Source organism: Hippocampus bargibanti, linkage group LG01 (genome assembly GCF_051943395.1).
Source record: "Hippocampus bargibanti isolate YZ-2025 linkage group LG01, ASM5194339v1, whole genome shotgun sequence".
Taxonomy (NCBI): domain Eukaryota; kingdom Metazoa; phylum Chordata; class Actinopteri; order Syngnathiformes; family Syngnathidae; genus Hippocampus; species Hippocampus bargibanti.
In genome coordinates, this window is record NC_142734.1 from 16,980,943 (window position 1) to 16,997,754 (window position 16,812).

Consider the following 16,812-nt stretch of genomic DNA (forward strand, 5'->3'; position numbering starts at 1 on the left):
TCCCCTGTCGTCTGTGTCAGGAAAAAAGATGGTACACTGCGCTATGTATTGATTACAGAGAGCTGAACCGGAAAACACACCCTGACCGGCACCCCATCCCACGGGTACAGGACGTGGTGGATAGCCTTGGGGGTAACACCATCTTCTCGCTGCTGGACCAAGGCAAAGCATACCACCAGGGGTTCATGTCCAAAGGGAGCCGACACCTGACCGCCTTCGTGACCCCTTGGGGCCTTTATGAATGGATCAGAACCATCCTCATTAAATCTGGCTTGCATTCTGTTGTTGCCACTCGAAGCAATTCTTTTACATGAGTGTCAGGCACACTTTTCCAGAACCCAATGGTCCCTTCCCTTAAAGCAGGTTTCAGTTGGTCTTCCTCACAAAGATCGATCATGTCCAACTCAGCTTCATCTGTGAAGCCATCATTGTTTCTTTCACATGTATGCCGTGGGGTGTCTTTTAATGGCACAATAGCAAGGAGTTCCTTGATCACACAATCCTTTTTCAGAGACTGCAAATAAAGCCAACTGATGCTTGTCTTGTATGTCACAACTTTCACCCAATGCGAGACAAACATACTCACACGCTTGAAGGTCAGAGTGCAGCTGTGATTCAATAGCCCTGCTAATGTCTGATATTCTTGCGTTCAACAGTATGGCGGGACAGTTAGTCATCTGCTACCATTCGTTTTAGTTTGTCGTTTTCAGGAGACAAGATTTCAACAGCGTCACTGAGGCATTTCTTAATAAACTCCCCATCGTATGGCTTTTTAGCCTGTGCCATGTTCCAAGCCAGTTAGTATGATGCAAGCGTTACGGTCTCTGGGTCTTCTTCTTCTTCTTCTTTTCCTTTCGGCTTTTCCCTTCAGGGGTCGCCACAGCGAATCAATGTCCTCCACCTATCCCGGTTTTGTGCATCCTCTTCTCTCACACCAGCTACCTTCATGTCCTCTTTGACAACATCCATAAACCTCCTCTTTGGCCGTCCTCTCGGTCTCCTGCCTGGCAGTTCAAGGCTCAGCATCCTTCTCCCGATGTAGTCGTTCTCTCTCCTCTGGACATGTCCAAACCATCTCAGTCTGGCCTCTCTGACTTTCTCTCCAAAGCCTCTAATATGAGTTGTCCCTCTAATGTACTCATTCCTGATCTTATCCAACATGGTCACTCCCAAAGAAAACCTCAACATCTTCAGCTCTGTTACTTCCAGCTCTGCTTCCGGTCTTTTCTTCAGTGGCACCGTCTCCAGTCCAAACATCATGGCTGGTCACACCACTGTTTTATACACTTTTCCTTTCATCCTAGCTGAAACCCTCCTATCACACATCACACCTGACATTTTTCTCCACCCGCTCCAGCCTGCCTGGACATGCTTCTTCACCTCTTAAAGATCAGTCAGTAAAGATCAGTCTCGCCTTCCTTGCTGTCCAGCCGAGCATACAAGTCATCATAGGCCTCTTGTTTGGCCGTTTCCACCTTTACTAACCATGCGCTGCATCTCCTTGTACTGCTGTCTACTCTTGTCCGTCCTCTCCTTCTTCGACCAACAGTAGTCAATTTTCCACTGGCACCCTGAAGGTCAACAGTACCAATGGGGGCCGTTGTTAACCCGGGCCTCGACCGATCCGGTATGGGATTCAGAGGTTTGATTCACATATTTGTTTTGGCAAATTTTTTTACGTCGGATGCCCTTCCTGACACAACCCTCTGTATTTATCCGGGCTTGGGACCGGCACAACAAGACACTGGCTTGTGGCTACATTGTTACGGTCTCTGGGTGCTTCGTAAAATTTCGGAAAAAAATCATTTGCTTTTCAGTCTGAGTTTTCAAAGTGACCAACTTGTGCTTGCGAAGTTCAGTCCCTTTGGGAAATTCCTGGTCGATGTTGGCGTGGAGTGAGCTGAAGTGACGCTGAAGATTTGACGCTTTGAAATGCACTAAGGACGGCTGACAGATAAGGCAGAATGGCTTGCCTTTACGCTCAACAAAAAAATATAAAGTCTCCCACTGTGTTCGTCTTCATATTTTCGTTAAGCTGTGCATTTTTTCCCTGCCATTTTGAGAGCGAACGTGACACAAATTGTTAACGTCGTAAATAATTTGTCAAGTCTGACTGGTTGGCCACCCCTGGTTTACGACATAAATGATTGATTTTCAGTCCACGTTCATGATTGTTGAGGTCACATGGTCAGCTTGATACCGTATTTTCACGACTATCAGGTGCACTTAAAAGTCGTAAACTTTCTCCAAACTTCGCAGCGCCCACAATGGTCGTGAAATTACGGTACATAGGGGATGAATGGCAACAAATATTTTTTACGCTTGTCATGTGGACGCCTCTGAAGAGCCGCATGAGGCTCGGGAGCCGCGGGTTGGCTAGCCCTGCCTTAACGGGAAAAGCCGAAAGGAAAAGAAGAAGCCTGCAGACTTTGGTTGAAACTGTGACTTGAGTTTTTTGTTATTTTAGTTATTTAGTTAGTTAGTTTTTTGTTTGTTTGTTTAAACAAAATGAGAATGACATTTTAAGCCAGAATTCCTGACACACTTCTCATAGCATATACAGTGAGACCTCAGCTTACGAACACCTTACCTTACGAACCTTTCGGTTTCCGAACGTCAAATTTATGAAACTTAAATCTTGAAATACGCACTACATTTCGCGATACACACCCATCACGGCTGGCGGAGTGATCTTCGGATCTGGCGGAGTAATCTTCGGATCTTCGGCGGAAGCACACGACTGAACAGCGCTCCAGCCGGCGCACCTTTCCACACCCCCTCGAACGTCGATCGCCTCCAAGGAGCTTTTTGCAGATAATTTTACGATTAGGAAATGAATGAAAGATGATCCCCTAATAATCAGCGTCAAGGAGAAGAAGGAGATCATTGAGAAACACGAACGAGGTGTGCGAAAGGTGATCCCCTAATAATTAGCGTCGAGGAGAAGGAGGAGTTCATTGAGAAACACGAACGAGGTGTGCGTTTGTGGCGTCACATGTGCACACTGCGGCTGTCATGTGAATCTCAGCCTGTCACATCTCTCACGCTGTGTGTCACTTCCCTGAGAGTAACTTTCTACGACCATTCTACAAATAAAGAGCCCGGTACCGTTCACCATTGCTACCATCCTTCGCCTAAAAGCTTTACACAAAGGTGTTATTTTGTCGATGCCACGTGACTAATGACACCGACATTGTCACGTGCGAGTTGATAGCTGCGGTGGCGTAAGTTTGGTGCTTTCCAGGATCGCGAATGTCTTGGACGGATCGCCCCACCCGCCTTCTTTTGTCGCGTTTTATTCCGCGTCCGTGGAATCATCGGCCTCGCGCCTTTTGTTGTAATAAAATTCTACCAGCACCTACGGGACTCGAAGTGGATGCAGATGACATCGAGGAGCTTGTTTCTGACCATAATGAGGTCCTCAACACAGAGGATTTGATTTGCCTTCAACAGGACAAGCAGGCTTTTATTGAACAGTTCCATCCAGAAAAGTCTATGAGAATCATCATGATGAATGATAATGTGATGCCTCAGTTTCGTAAGATCTTACAAGTCAGAAAGCAACAGGTGTCAATTAAGAGCCATCAACGACCATCACAAATGTCAATAAAGTGATTTTATTATACAGTGCATTGTATTTCTTTCATTACAATACAATAGCACATTTATTATACATAGAATAAGGTATGTTGTGTGTAGTTTTAAGGCTTATTTAGTTGAAAATTATATTTTATGGAGACCTGGGAACGCATTATTCTAATTTTAATGGTTTCCTATGGGGGATACACACTTTTCGCCTTACACACTGTCATGATCTGGTTGGCGACCAACGGGGGGCGCTGTCGGCCCCGCCTGCACCTGCACAGGTGCTGGTCGTCCCGATCAGATTGGCGACCAGCGGGTAGCGACGTCAGCCCTGCCGGCAGCCTCGCAGGTGCTGGTCGTTATAATCAATAACACCTAAAAGGACACCTGGCACGATCATCCGGGGCCGATTCATTCTGTCACGTTTTGCGAGGTGGTGATGGCGGGTTCGGATCCCAAAAAGCAGGCAGGAGGGAGCAGGAGGTTGTTTGACAAATTGTATTAAAATAAAGTCAGCAGGAACAAAATGTAAAACATCAAAATGATCTGAATGGAAAAAATACAAAGTAGCAAAAGAAAACCAAGTGTAAAAGTCCGCCAAGGTTAAACAAACACGTACACGATGCATGCTGCAACCAAGCAGCAAACAAACAATGAATCGGCACCGGTTGATTGTGCCAGGTGTCCTTTTAAGTGTCAATGATTATAACGACCAGCACCTGCGAGGCTGCCAGCAGGGCTGACGTCGCTACCCGCTGGTCGCCAATCTGATCGGGACGACCAGCACCTGTGCAGGTGCAGGCGGGGCCGACAACGCCCCCCGTTGGTCGCAAACCAGATCATGACAGTACCCCCCCTTCAAGGGGCTGCTTCCAGAAGTCCCAACAGTCTCCCAAAAGGTCCACTCGCCAGGGAACGGTCGGTGGAGAGGGCAACCGCTGCCTCTCCAGCATACGACGGGCGGCGGCCTGATGGGAACGGGACTCGGCCTGGGGTGGACGAAGACGCGGCACGGATCGTCGTGGGCGTGAGTGCGATCCCTCTCGCACGTTCACGCGACGGCGCATGGCTATGCGTGGACGCCGAACTGCCAGGCGCAGAATGGCACCCCGTACGGCCGTATGGGAACAGGTGTCGGCCGGACGCCGACGTGGGCGTGAACTGCCCGGCTCCGGGGGAACGAGACCAGTCCAGAGCCGCTCCGGGATCCAGTGGTGAGTGGGGTCTCGGACTGACGTTGACGCGGACGTTGCACGGCTCGTCGTGGATGAGACTCAATTCGTCATGCACGACGACAGCGTGGCTGGACGTGGGCGTGCAATGCCAGTCACCCAGTGTCACCCTGGACGGCCACCTGGAAGGAGGTCTCGGCCGGACGTTTACGTGGACGTTGCGGCTCGTCGAGTGACGCAATTCAAACGCGACGATGCTTGCGCTAACGTGGACGTAGCATTGCCAGGCACAGGGTGGAAATGAGACGGGTCCGATGTACCTGCGGGATCCGATGGTTGGCCGATTCATTCTGTCAAGTTTCGCGTGGTGGTGATGGCGGGTTCGGATCCCAAAAAGCAGGCAGGAGGGAGCAGGAGGTTGTTTGACAAATTGTATTAAAATAAAGGTCAGCAGTAACAAAATGTAAAACATCAAAATGATCTGAATGGAAAAAATACAAAGTAGCAAAAGAAAACCAAGTGTAAAAGTCCGCCAAGGTTAAACAAACACGTACACAATGCATGCAGCAAACAAGCAGCAAACAAACAATGAATCGGCCCCGGATGATCGTGCCAGGTGTCCTTTTAGGTGTTATTGATTATAACGACCAGCACCTGCGAGGCTGCCGGCAGGGCTGACGTCGCTACCCGCTGGTCGCCAATCTGATCGGGACGACCAGCACCTGTGCAGGTGCAGGCGGGGCCGACAGCGCCCCCCGTTGGTCGCCAACCAGATCATGACAGTGTGTAAGGCGAAAAGTGTGTATCCCCCATAGGAAACCATTAAAATTAGAATAATAAAGGGAATTGCTATTTGGAAAAGAGAGGCGCATTACATGACGACTGTAATTAAAGAAATAAACTGTGCTGTAAAATAAAGTTGTATTTACCTTTTTGATGGTTGTTGATGGCTTATGGAAGGAGAGTCACCTTGCATAAGGACTGATGGTAACTTAACCTCTGGTGCTGTTCGGTCGTGTGCTTCCGCCGAAGATCACTCCGCCAGCCGTGGTGGGTGTGTATTATGAAAATAGTGCGTATTATAAGGTTTAATTTTCATAAATTTGACGTTTGTAAGACAAAAAGTTTGTAAATTGAGGTCTCACTGTACCATTTATTCGCCATGATTTCCCAGCAGAAAAGTGGAAAGCAGTTGGGAGAATCCTTGTGAACGGTTACCAAGATTGTTGCTATTTCCCAAACAAACTTGTGTTTCCTTTCCTTGAGCAGGCGCTTTTCAACTCGGTTTACAGTGATCTAAAAGCACATTTTCTGCAGTTTGTGAGCAGTCAGGAGTGTGAAGTATAGATGGAAGCAATGAAGGACTTTTCAGAAGTGGACCTCGATGATCTTGTGGAAGTCCTTGACAACTACGGCTGTAGAAGAAGAATCTCTGCTGAAAGTGTTCCCAATATACTGCAAGAAATAGCACACAAAGAGCTGATCCAAAAGCCCATGTTTGTGGTTGACTGCTCGAGGGAGGTTATGCTCCACCGTGTCCTGATCAGTCCAGAAGAACTGAACAAGTTGTGCTCGGACTTGCAACCTACCTCAAAAAAGGTCTGCCAACTGCTAAAATTTGCAACTGATTTAACCCCAAAGCAGAAGGATGTGGCAAATCATCTGAAAAGGTTCATTAGATGATGGATAAATACATGCTTCAGATGTTTCTCCATATTTGTACTGGATCTGATCTTGTTGTTCCAACGCCATTCTTGTGGAGTTTTAGGAAATGACAGTTTAGTACAGGGGTCGGGAACCTTTTTGACTAAGAGAGCCATAAAAGTAAAATACAGTAAAGTCTCGTTATATCGATATCGGATATATCGATAGTCCCGGTTATATCGATACTATTTCTATGCACGCACGGAGAAAATTACATGCAAACAGGGTCGGATATATCGATAGTCCCGGTTATATCGATATTTTTTCGGACTCCCTTGAATATCGATATAACGAGACTTTACTGTATTTATGTTTTTCAGTGAGAGCCACACGCACGCGCGCGCACACACACACACACACACACACACACACACACACACACACACACACACACACACACACACACACACACACGGCCACTTTTCAACAAAATATCAGAATGTATTATTTGAAATAACTTTGTGATAGTACTCGTTAACATGAATGGTTTTCCGTTCCTCGTGATTGGTAAAATTACTGCTAGCTAGCCTGCACACGGCTCATAATCTTCCACACTTGCTATCTGCAATCTACTTCTCGCAGAAGTATGTTGATGCTAACGTTAAAATGTCACTGACATTCGATTGTTTCATTGCAAATTAGAATCAGAACATTTTCTCTGCTCTAATGCTCCGGTGCATTCACGCTGAAGTGCACTAGTTGGGCTCATTTAAAGGGGCGTTTACCTCTTTCAACATCACGGCCACTATCATCCAATCAAAATGACGCTTTCGGCCATTCTAGGTCAGTGTCATCCAATCAAATTGCGCTTTCCGCCAACTGCAGCCCCAACGGGAAATGAACGGCGAAAAAAAACAATATGTATTTAGTTTTATCTGCGTGCCATATGCAATCATCAAAAGAGCCATAGGTTCCCGACCCCTGGTTTAGTAGAAGGCCGGTGGGGCACACATGTGGAAATGTTCTGCATATTGCTGAGAGCTATGATAATTTCCCAGATTTCTTATCTGAATTCAATGCCGTTCTTGAAAGCAGTATCTGGGTGACTGACATTGTGTAGCTTGTTTAATACCAAGAAACTGTGACTAAGCCATCGTAGGTTGCATCAGCACTACATTGCTTTTACACTACATTACAGTATGTCTGTGTAAGCTTTCATACAGTAGTGGTCCATCGATGAGAAGGTTTCTTCAGCCGTCATCTGTACAAATTTGAAGGTTTCGGACGTTTCGCCTCCTATCCAAGAGGCTTCGTCAGCGGACTAAAGTCTGACTGGTCGTATCGGCCCTGTTTATATATCCCTAATGTCCCGACATGGCGGCGCCGGACACAGCTATGATGGGTCCCTACTCTCAGGTTGGGGGGAGCAGAGGATCACTCCCTGTGGCCCCACTGATTGTTCCTACATTCCTGACTAACGACTGGCCCATTTCCTCCACTCCCACCGGTATCACCTCATCAGCATTACGAATGTTGCCTAACCTGTTTTGCCTAAGCAGGCTATTGTATGAACGATCCAAATTGAACCTCACCCCACCAGACCGGTTTAATGAAGGATTTTGTTGTTTTATCAGAATCACTTCTTTTACCCCCATTTCAAACCATCTATGTTCTTTCGCTAAGATTTTAACCTCATTGTCGTCAAATGAGTGGTTGCTAGCTTTTAGGTGCAAATGTAGTGCCGATTGAGGCCCACTTGTATTATCCCTGCGATGTTGATAAAGTCTTTTTTTGAGAATTTGTTGAGTCTCCCCAATGTACTGCTCTTTACAATTTTCATTCTTATGGAATAAACTACATTACTTTGTTTTTCATTTGGTAGCCTGTCTTTTGGATGCACTAATTTTTGCCTTAACGTGTTTATCGGTTTGAAATAAGTAGGAATTTTGTGTTGCCAAAGGACCCTTTGTAATTTTTCAGAAACATTACAGTATATTGTTTTGTGTCATCAATACGTTTGTTGAAACAATCTTTGCATTTTTGCTGTTTTATGGTTTGTATACAAATCACTTGCATTTTTTGTAATAGTACAGTAACAGTTCTGTGGACTTTTGTTTATACAAAAAGGCCTAAGAAGTTATGCATAACCATCAGATGGTTGTTTCAACAGTTTTGCTGTGTTATTTAGGTGCATGTTTCTTTTATTCAAAATAAAAGATATCATTGCATTCAATTTTGACTCCACATGAAAGTTGAAAGTTAATATCCTTGTGTGTGAAGGTGGTTTAATAACATTTTACAGGTATTTTCTAATGGCTTTCTAATTCTCACATCGACCTCACAATCCAGAGGTGTGTCATATCTGGTTGGCGACCAACGGGGGGCGCTGTCGGCCCCGCCTGCACCTGCACAGGAGCTGGTCGTCCCGATCAGATTGGCGACCAACGAGTAGCGACGTCAGCCCTGCCCGCAGCCTCGCAGGTGCTGGTTGTTTTAATCACTGACACTTAAAAGGACACCCGGCACGACCATCCGGTGTCGGTTCATTGTTTGCTGCATGCTTTGTCTGCAATTGCATGTGTTTGTTTAACCTTGGCGGACTTTTACTTTTGGTCTTCTTTTGATACTTTGTATTTTTTTCTGTTCAGATGATTTTGATGTTTTACATTTTGTTCCTGCTGACCTTTATTTTAATACAATTTGTCAAACAACCTCCTGCTCCCTCCTGCCTGCTTTTTGGGATCCACACCCGCCATCACCACCTCGCAAACCGTGACAGAATGAACCGACCAACCATCGGATCCCGCAGGTACAACGGACCCGTCTCATTTCCACCCTGTGCCTGGCAATGCTACGTCCACGTTAGCCCACGCCTCGTCGAGTTTGAGTTGCGTCACTCGACGAGCCGTCACGTCAACGTCCGGCCGAGACCTCCTTCCAGGCGGCCGTCCAGGGTGACACAGGGTGTCTGGCAGTGCACGCCCACGTCCAGCCACGCTGTCGTCGTGCATGACGAATTGAGTCTCATCCACGACAAGCCGTGCAACGTCCGCGTCAACGTCAGTCCGAGACCCCACTCACCGCTGGATCCCGGAGCGGCTCAGGGCTGGTCTCGTTTCCCCGGTGCCGGGCAGTTCACGCCCATGTCGGCGTCCGGCCGAGACCTGGTCCCATACGGCCGTACGGGGTGCCATTCTGCGCCTGGCAGTTCGACGTCCACGTTGAGCCATGCGCCGTCGCGTGAACGTGCGAGAGGGATTGCACTCACGCCCACGACGCTCCGTGCCGCGTCTTCGTCCACCCCAGGCCGAGTCCCGTTCCCATCAGGCCACCGCCCGTCGTGGTGTGGCAGCAGTTGCCGTCTCCACCATTGTTCCCTGGCGAGTGGACCTTTTGGGAGACTGTTGGGACTTCTGGAAGCAGCCCCTTGAAGGGGGGGTACTGTCATGATCTGGTTGGCGACCAACGGGGGGCGCTGTCGGCCCCAACTGCACCTGCACAGGTGCTGGTCGTCCCGATCAGATTGGCGACCAACAGGTAGCGACGTCAGCCCTGCCTGCAGCCTCGCAGGTGCTGGTCGTTTTAATCACTGACACTAAAAAGGACACCTGGCACGACCATCCGGTGTCGGTTCATTGTTTGCTGCATGTTTGCTGCATGATTTTTCAATTGCATGTGTTTGTTTAACCTTGGCGGACTTTTGGTCTTCTTTTGATACTTTGTATTTTTTTCTGTTCAGATGATTTTGATGTTTGTTTGTTCCTGCTGACCTTTATTTTAATACAATTTGTCAAACAACCTCCTGCTCCCTCCTGCCTGCTTTTTGGGATCCGCACCCGCCATCACCACCTCGCAAACCGTGACAAGGTGCAAGGTTTGATTCTGGTTCTGACCTGTTTGGAGTCTCCAGCTACTCCAGATCATTCAATATTTCACTAACATGCGTGGCAGTTTACTGGAACACACTAAATTGTCCTTGTCATTGTGAGCACTGGTGGTTGTTCGTCTGTGCATTGTGCTTGGCTGGCAACTGGTTCAGGGTGTCCCCCGCCTACTGCCCAATGACTGCTGAGATGGGCTAAACAGCACACCTTGTGACCCTTGAGGATAAGCAGATCAGAAAATGGATCAAGAGGTTTTATATCACGATTAACACATTCATCCACTTGTGATCTAGTCACCCTCACAAGGGTCACAGGGCATGCTGGAGGCATGGCAAAGTTGTTTTAAATAATGTACCACTGAATGCCATTGAGAGGAGTCGAAAAAAAACTGGTTTGTGGAGTAAATTTGAAGATTCATTTTCACATCAGTACAAAGTCCAAAGATTGCATCAGTAGACATGTCAAATATACTTCAGTAATTCCTCTCTCTGACACTCTCAACTTAACATACAAGTCCCTCGCATTCAATGGATCTGATGATGTGTGCCATTCATTTTCCTCCATGAGCAGGCAACACAGTTCAAATACAGTTTCATCACATGGAAAATCACCCTTTGTCGTGCACTCTTCCATACATGCAGTGATCTCTTCCGTTGAAACAGGTTTTAATTGATCCTCCGCACTGTGCATTGCAGGAAATGAATTCATGATCACTGATCGACCCGAAGCTGTATCATTGTGCAATCTTCGTCTTATTTTGTATGAGTTCCACGTGTTCACAACTTCATCCATCTCATCCTGAACAAAAAGCATCATTGTTTGAGCATGATATTTTCACCATTCATCAAATTAAATTAAAGTCCAAAAACATTATTCGACCTGACCTGCACAAGATTAAAAAACCAGAACCGGATAAGACTTTTATCCAAAAAATCTCCTGTAAAGTGGCCATCATCCTGAAGAGTTTGAAATAAATTAATCCAAAATTGTACACTGTCTGCGAAGGGTGGAGCACCACCCTTCAATGCGCTGATTGGGTGTACTTCTTCCATAAAGGCAACTTTTCTCCGGAGCAAAATTGTCTGAGTGGTTCCGACGCAAAAACATTTGCATCTGTTCGACACAACCGTTTTCTGTGCCCCTGTCAGCACGGATCCTCTCTGGTCATCCACCGACGCGTGAAACTGTTTTTTTTTGCAACCACCTTAGGGTCACTATTAGTGGTATAGGCTTGCGCCCATAGCACATACCGGCTAAACCCATCAATATAGCCATCAATGCCAATCCCATAGGGTTTTAATTTGTCATAGCCATCCAGGTGCCAAAGAGCATTTGGCCCTCTACAATTGTATTGCCGCTGTTTTAGGCATCGTGCTCTTCTTAATCCCACGCCTACAGGGTCAGCCAATTTTATAATTTGTCTTATTGTATCTTGTGACACAACAAATGCTTTTGAATGGCACGCAGATGTAGCCAGCGATAACCTTGCATCTGTCCACTAGTCAGGATCTCGTGCTGGACAAAAGGCAACACATCTCCCAGGTGTGACTGGTTCTTTCATCGAAAAAGACCTAGTCTTTTGTATATCCTTTTCAGAGTCCGAACACTTAAAATAATTTGAGCATTATGCGATAAAATTGCAAGCAGTGACGTGCAGTCAGTGGAGGCAGGGGAGGCAGTGCCTCACCTGTCATCATGGAAAGCTGTCATGGAAATATCAAATGAAAAAATAAATTAAACAGTTATATGTATTTAGTGATTTGTACTTTAAAGTTCTTGTCCATTTAACTTCACCGTTTTAGGATTTTTTTCAAAATCGCTGAATTTTCACATTTACGTTCAAATACTAAGTAGAGACGAGCAGTGAGGCACCAGCCGGCTGATCCTCACCATGGATTGCGCAATCACTATGCGAACTATGCTGGCTTGGTCTGCAGTGAGGCCGCATTGCTGTCCCTATGCATATCGCTATTAAAGTGTTCAAAAACTTTTAGTATATGAACTCAATTTCTACCGTTTAGCTGGTTTATATAATGTACAGTCACTGTACATTATAAACACTGTACTACAGTGTTTATTTTATTTTATTTTATTTTATTTTGATAAAAACTGTGCGCATAGGTGAGGCACACAGTTCTCCTGCCTCATGACAGGGGGCGCTGGTGATTACAGATTCTCAGCACAAAAGACTGAAAACATACAGTCGGAACTGGACGAATCAAGGACGACTTTGTTCACTGGCAGTGATCTCATTGAGACAGACTTTGAATTCATTTATAAGTGAAGGTAACACGATAATGTTTTTTTAATTCTTTTTTCCTATGCTACAGTTTATATAAAGAATACGGACAAGACATTTTAAACAACACAGGTTAACCGTTGCCAATCAAATGGTGAATAAGCTACTCTGTAGCGTTCATATGTTTGTAAATCTGACTGTAATGACGTCAGTGCCTCACCAGCCATGAACCTCACCGCACGTCACTGATTGCAAGTATTTCTTTATTGCTGAATCCAAGTCTAAAGCATAGCTTGATCAAGTCATCCAAATCTGGATTTTCAGCCACTGTTTGGGTTGCACCCTCCATCAGTCACTTTATCTGCACAAGAAAAGAAAGACGACAATTACAATCTGACAAAAACACCAGTGGGCATTTTGAAAACATGACTGTATGACAGTATGCTCGTTGTATATAGTTGTTTTTAATAATGTTTTCGCTTATGATAGTGTTAGTTCAAACGTAAGTAACTTCATATTCATGAAGCAGTCTAAAAATAAATACAGTAGAGGGCGTGTGCACATACTTTACTTTCTTCGACGCGATGGTTTAATCAAGTGTGTTCAGTTCACAATGATTTTAACTGCAGTGACTCTCCAGCCGGCCGCTGTCTTCCACACGATGGGGTGTGAAATCAGGAGTGGTGTTGTTAAAAACAACGTTACGTGGCGTCACGGTGACATAGTACCAACTTAAATTGTTACTTTCTATTTATTCACAAATGTAAACCGGGTGCATCCATTCATTATACAGTATTCAGACTAGCAACGGAGCTGGAAGAGTGTTACATGACATTTAGGAAGGAGGTAAGACAAGCACTGGGTGGGCAAGAGGTCCTTCCAGATGACTGGCAAACTACAGCAAACATAATCAGAGACACAGGTCGGAATTACTTGGTGTATCGAGTGGAAGAAAGGTAGATAAGGAGACTTGGTGGTGGAATGGGGAGGTGCAGGAGTGTATACAGAGAAAGAGGTCAGCAAAGAAGAAGTGGGACACCGAGAGGACGGACAAGAGTAGACAGCAGTACAAGGAGATGCAGCGAACGGTTAAAGTAAAGGTGGCAAAGGCCAAACAAGAGGCCTATGAAGACTTGTATGCTCGTCTGGACAGCAAGGAAGGAAGGTGAGACTGATCTTTACAGGCTGGCGAGACAGAGAGACAAAGATGGTAAGGACCTGCAGCATGTTCGGGTGATTAAGGATAGAGATGGCAATGTATTAACAGGTGCCAGAGGTGTGATGGCAAGATGGAAAGAATACTTTGAAGAATTGATGAATGAGGAAAATGAGAAGGAACAAAGAGTAGAAAATGTGCCTGAAGAATGGAGTACTCATGCCCATTTTTAAGAACAAAGAAGATGTGCAGAGTTGTACTAACTACAGAGGAATAAAGTTGATGAGCCATACAATGAAACTATGGGAAAGAATAGTTGAAGCTAGACTAAGAGCAGAAGTGAACATTTGTGAGCAGCAGTATGGCTTCATGCCAAAAAAAGAGTACGACAGATGCAGTGTTCGCTTTAAGAATGCTGACAGAGAAGGTCAGAAGGAATTGCATTGTGTCTTTGTAGATCTGGAGAAAGCGTATAACAGGGTACCCAGAGAAGAGCTGTGGTATTGCATGAGGAAGTTTGAAGTGACGGAAAAGTATGTCAGAGCGGTGCAAGACATGTATCATGACTGTAAGACAGTTGTGAGGTGTGCTGTCGGTGTGCTGTCGGTGTGACTGAGGAATTCAAGGTGGAGGTGGGACTCCACCAGGGGTCAGCTCTGAGCCCCTTCTTGTTTGCTATGGTGATGGACAGGCTGACAGACGATGTTAGACAAAAATCTCCTTGGACCATGATGTTTGCAGATGACATTGTGATCTGTAGCGAGAACAGGGAACAGGTGGCGGAGAAACTAGAGATGTGGAGATATGCCCTGGAAAGGAGAGGAATGAAGATCAGTCGCAGCAAGATGGAATACATGTGTGTGAATGAGAGGGATCCAAGTGCAAGAGTGATGCTACAGGGAGAAGAGATAAAGAAGGTGGAGGACTTTAAGTACTTGGGGTCAACTGTCCAGAGCAATGGAGAGTGTGGAAAAGAGGTGAAGAAGCATGTCCAGGCAGGCTGGAGTGGCTGGAGAAGAATGTCAGGTGTGATGTGTGACAGAAGGGTTTCAGCTAGGATGAAAGGAAAAGTGTATAAAACAGTGGTGAGACCAGCCATGATGTTTGGACTGGAGACAGTGCCTCTGAAGAAAAGACAGGAAGCAGAGATGGAGGTAGCAGAGCTAAAGATGTTGAGGTTTTCTTTGGGAGTGACCAGGTTGGATAGGATCAGGAATGAGTACATTAGAGGGACAACTTATATTAGAGGCTTTGCAGAGAAAGTCAGAGAGGCCAGACTGAGATGGTTTGGACATGTCCAGAGGAGAGAGAGTGACTATATCGGCAGAATGATGCTGAGCTTTGAACTGCCAGGCAGGAGACCGAGAGGAAGACCGAAGAGGAGGTTTATGGATGTGGTCAAAGAGGACATGAAGGTCGCTGGTGTGCGAGAAGAGTATGCACAAAACCGGGATAGATAGAGGACATTGATTCGCTGTGGCAACCCCTAAGGGGAAAAGCCGAAAGGAAAAGAAGAAGAAGACTAGCAACGGAGCTATCAGCTCCGTGGAGCACATTAACGATGGACACAACGGCCATTGAACGAAACAAACAGAACGCACTGTTTACTCACCCTCTGCTCCACCAAAAGAGAAAGGATGTCTTCCGACACTCCTCGGCCACGCAAAAAGTCGATAGGTGACGACATTACTGTATGTCGTATTACCTTTCTTCCGAGCCATATTTACATACTGTACACGCTGACGGGGCCAAAACTGAATAGCTCCACGAACGTCACAAAGTCAGAATTCTGAATTTAATCTCAGAATTCTGACTTTAAAGTCAGAATTCTGACTCATTTTCTCATTTTTTTTTCTTCAGTGGCCCTAATCCTCTTCCGTATTGCCTAACACACTCTGTCTGGGAACCAATTAAATTCGTAAGCCAAGGTATCACTGTACTTCAAAATATACTGTAGTATCTCCTTGTGGGAAGGTGAGAGTATGACATGGCCCAACATACCAGTATTAATAATGTCACATGTGCTGTCAATTTGTCCATGGGCTGGTCTTTGCTTTCTTGCGGTTACATGTTGTTTAATATAACCAGAAGTGGGTGGTTAAGAGTTGACCCCTGGTCATCGCTCCGAGTTGGACAATGATTGTGTGCATGGAAAAAAGCATGAGGGGCTTCATTCATTTTCTCAAAAAGACGACACTGGAGTCAATAGATGAGCAATCTTTTTATTTGCATTTTACATCATGCGTACTCTCCTGCTGGTGACCAAGGTGCTGTGATTGATCACTCCTCTACTTTGGCCTCTGGTGGGCGACTACCCGCCCTGTCAAAGAAGAATAGCAAGGTAAAGACACCAATTTGCTCAAATAAGACAGATCCACTTACCATCGGATCGCATATATAATCCACAGAGAGATACTTTGGAAGTGTATCGCATGGCTCCGGCAATCCCAGATAAGCGGTCTCCGCTGTAATGGTGCAGGTGTTGGTAGATGTAAATCCGTATTGGTAACACCTGTGAAGACAATGAAAGGACAATTCAAATAAAATAATAACAAACATTTGACACATTGTAATAAGAGACGTGTACCAATCTCTAATTCGAACACCAGCTGAGCCACTGTTACAGAAAGTCATTTCTGAGGGCGTTTTAGTGCAGGTATTCTCATCCAGACGGCCATACTTTGCCTTCAGAATCACCAGCATTCCAGTCTCTGAGGAGGACATGGAAACCGCGAGCTGAACATAGCAGTTTCTGCATTCTCTCTCTCTCTCTCTCTCTCTCTCTCTCTCTCTCTCTCTCTCTCTCTCTCTCTCTCTCTCTCTCGTACATTACTGTACGTTACTGTATGACATTACTGTATACAGTATACACAGCATACAGTAATGTCATACAGTAACGAACAGAAAAGAGAGAGACAGAGAGAGAGAGAGAGAGAGAGAGAGAGGGAGAAGGAGGGAGAGGGAGAGGGAGGGAGAGAGAGAGAGAGAGAGAGAGAGAGAGAGAGAGAGAGAGAGAGAGAGAGAGAGGGAGAGAGGGAGACAGATATGGAAATGTATGTGGAAAAATATTATAGGAAAATTATTATCACTTACCGCATGTGAGAGTTTCAGTTTCTCCTTCACACAAGATCT

At 45.8% G+C, this 16,812-nt stretch overlaps 1 pseudogene; it reads right to left on the reverse strand.

The window, feature by feature from the left end:
• Window positions 1-6,125: 6,125 nt before the first annotated feature.
• Window positions 6,126-15,401, reverse strand: LOC148903352 (uncharacterized; annotated as a pseudogene).
• Window positions 15,402-16,812: the final 1,411 nt, after the last annotated feature.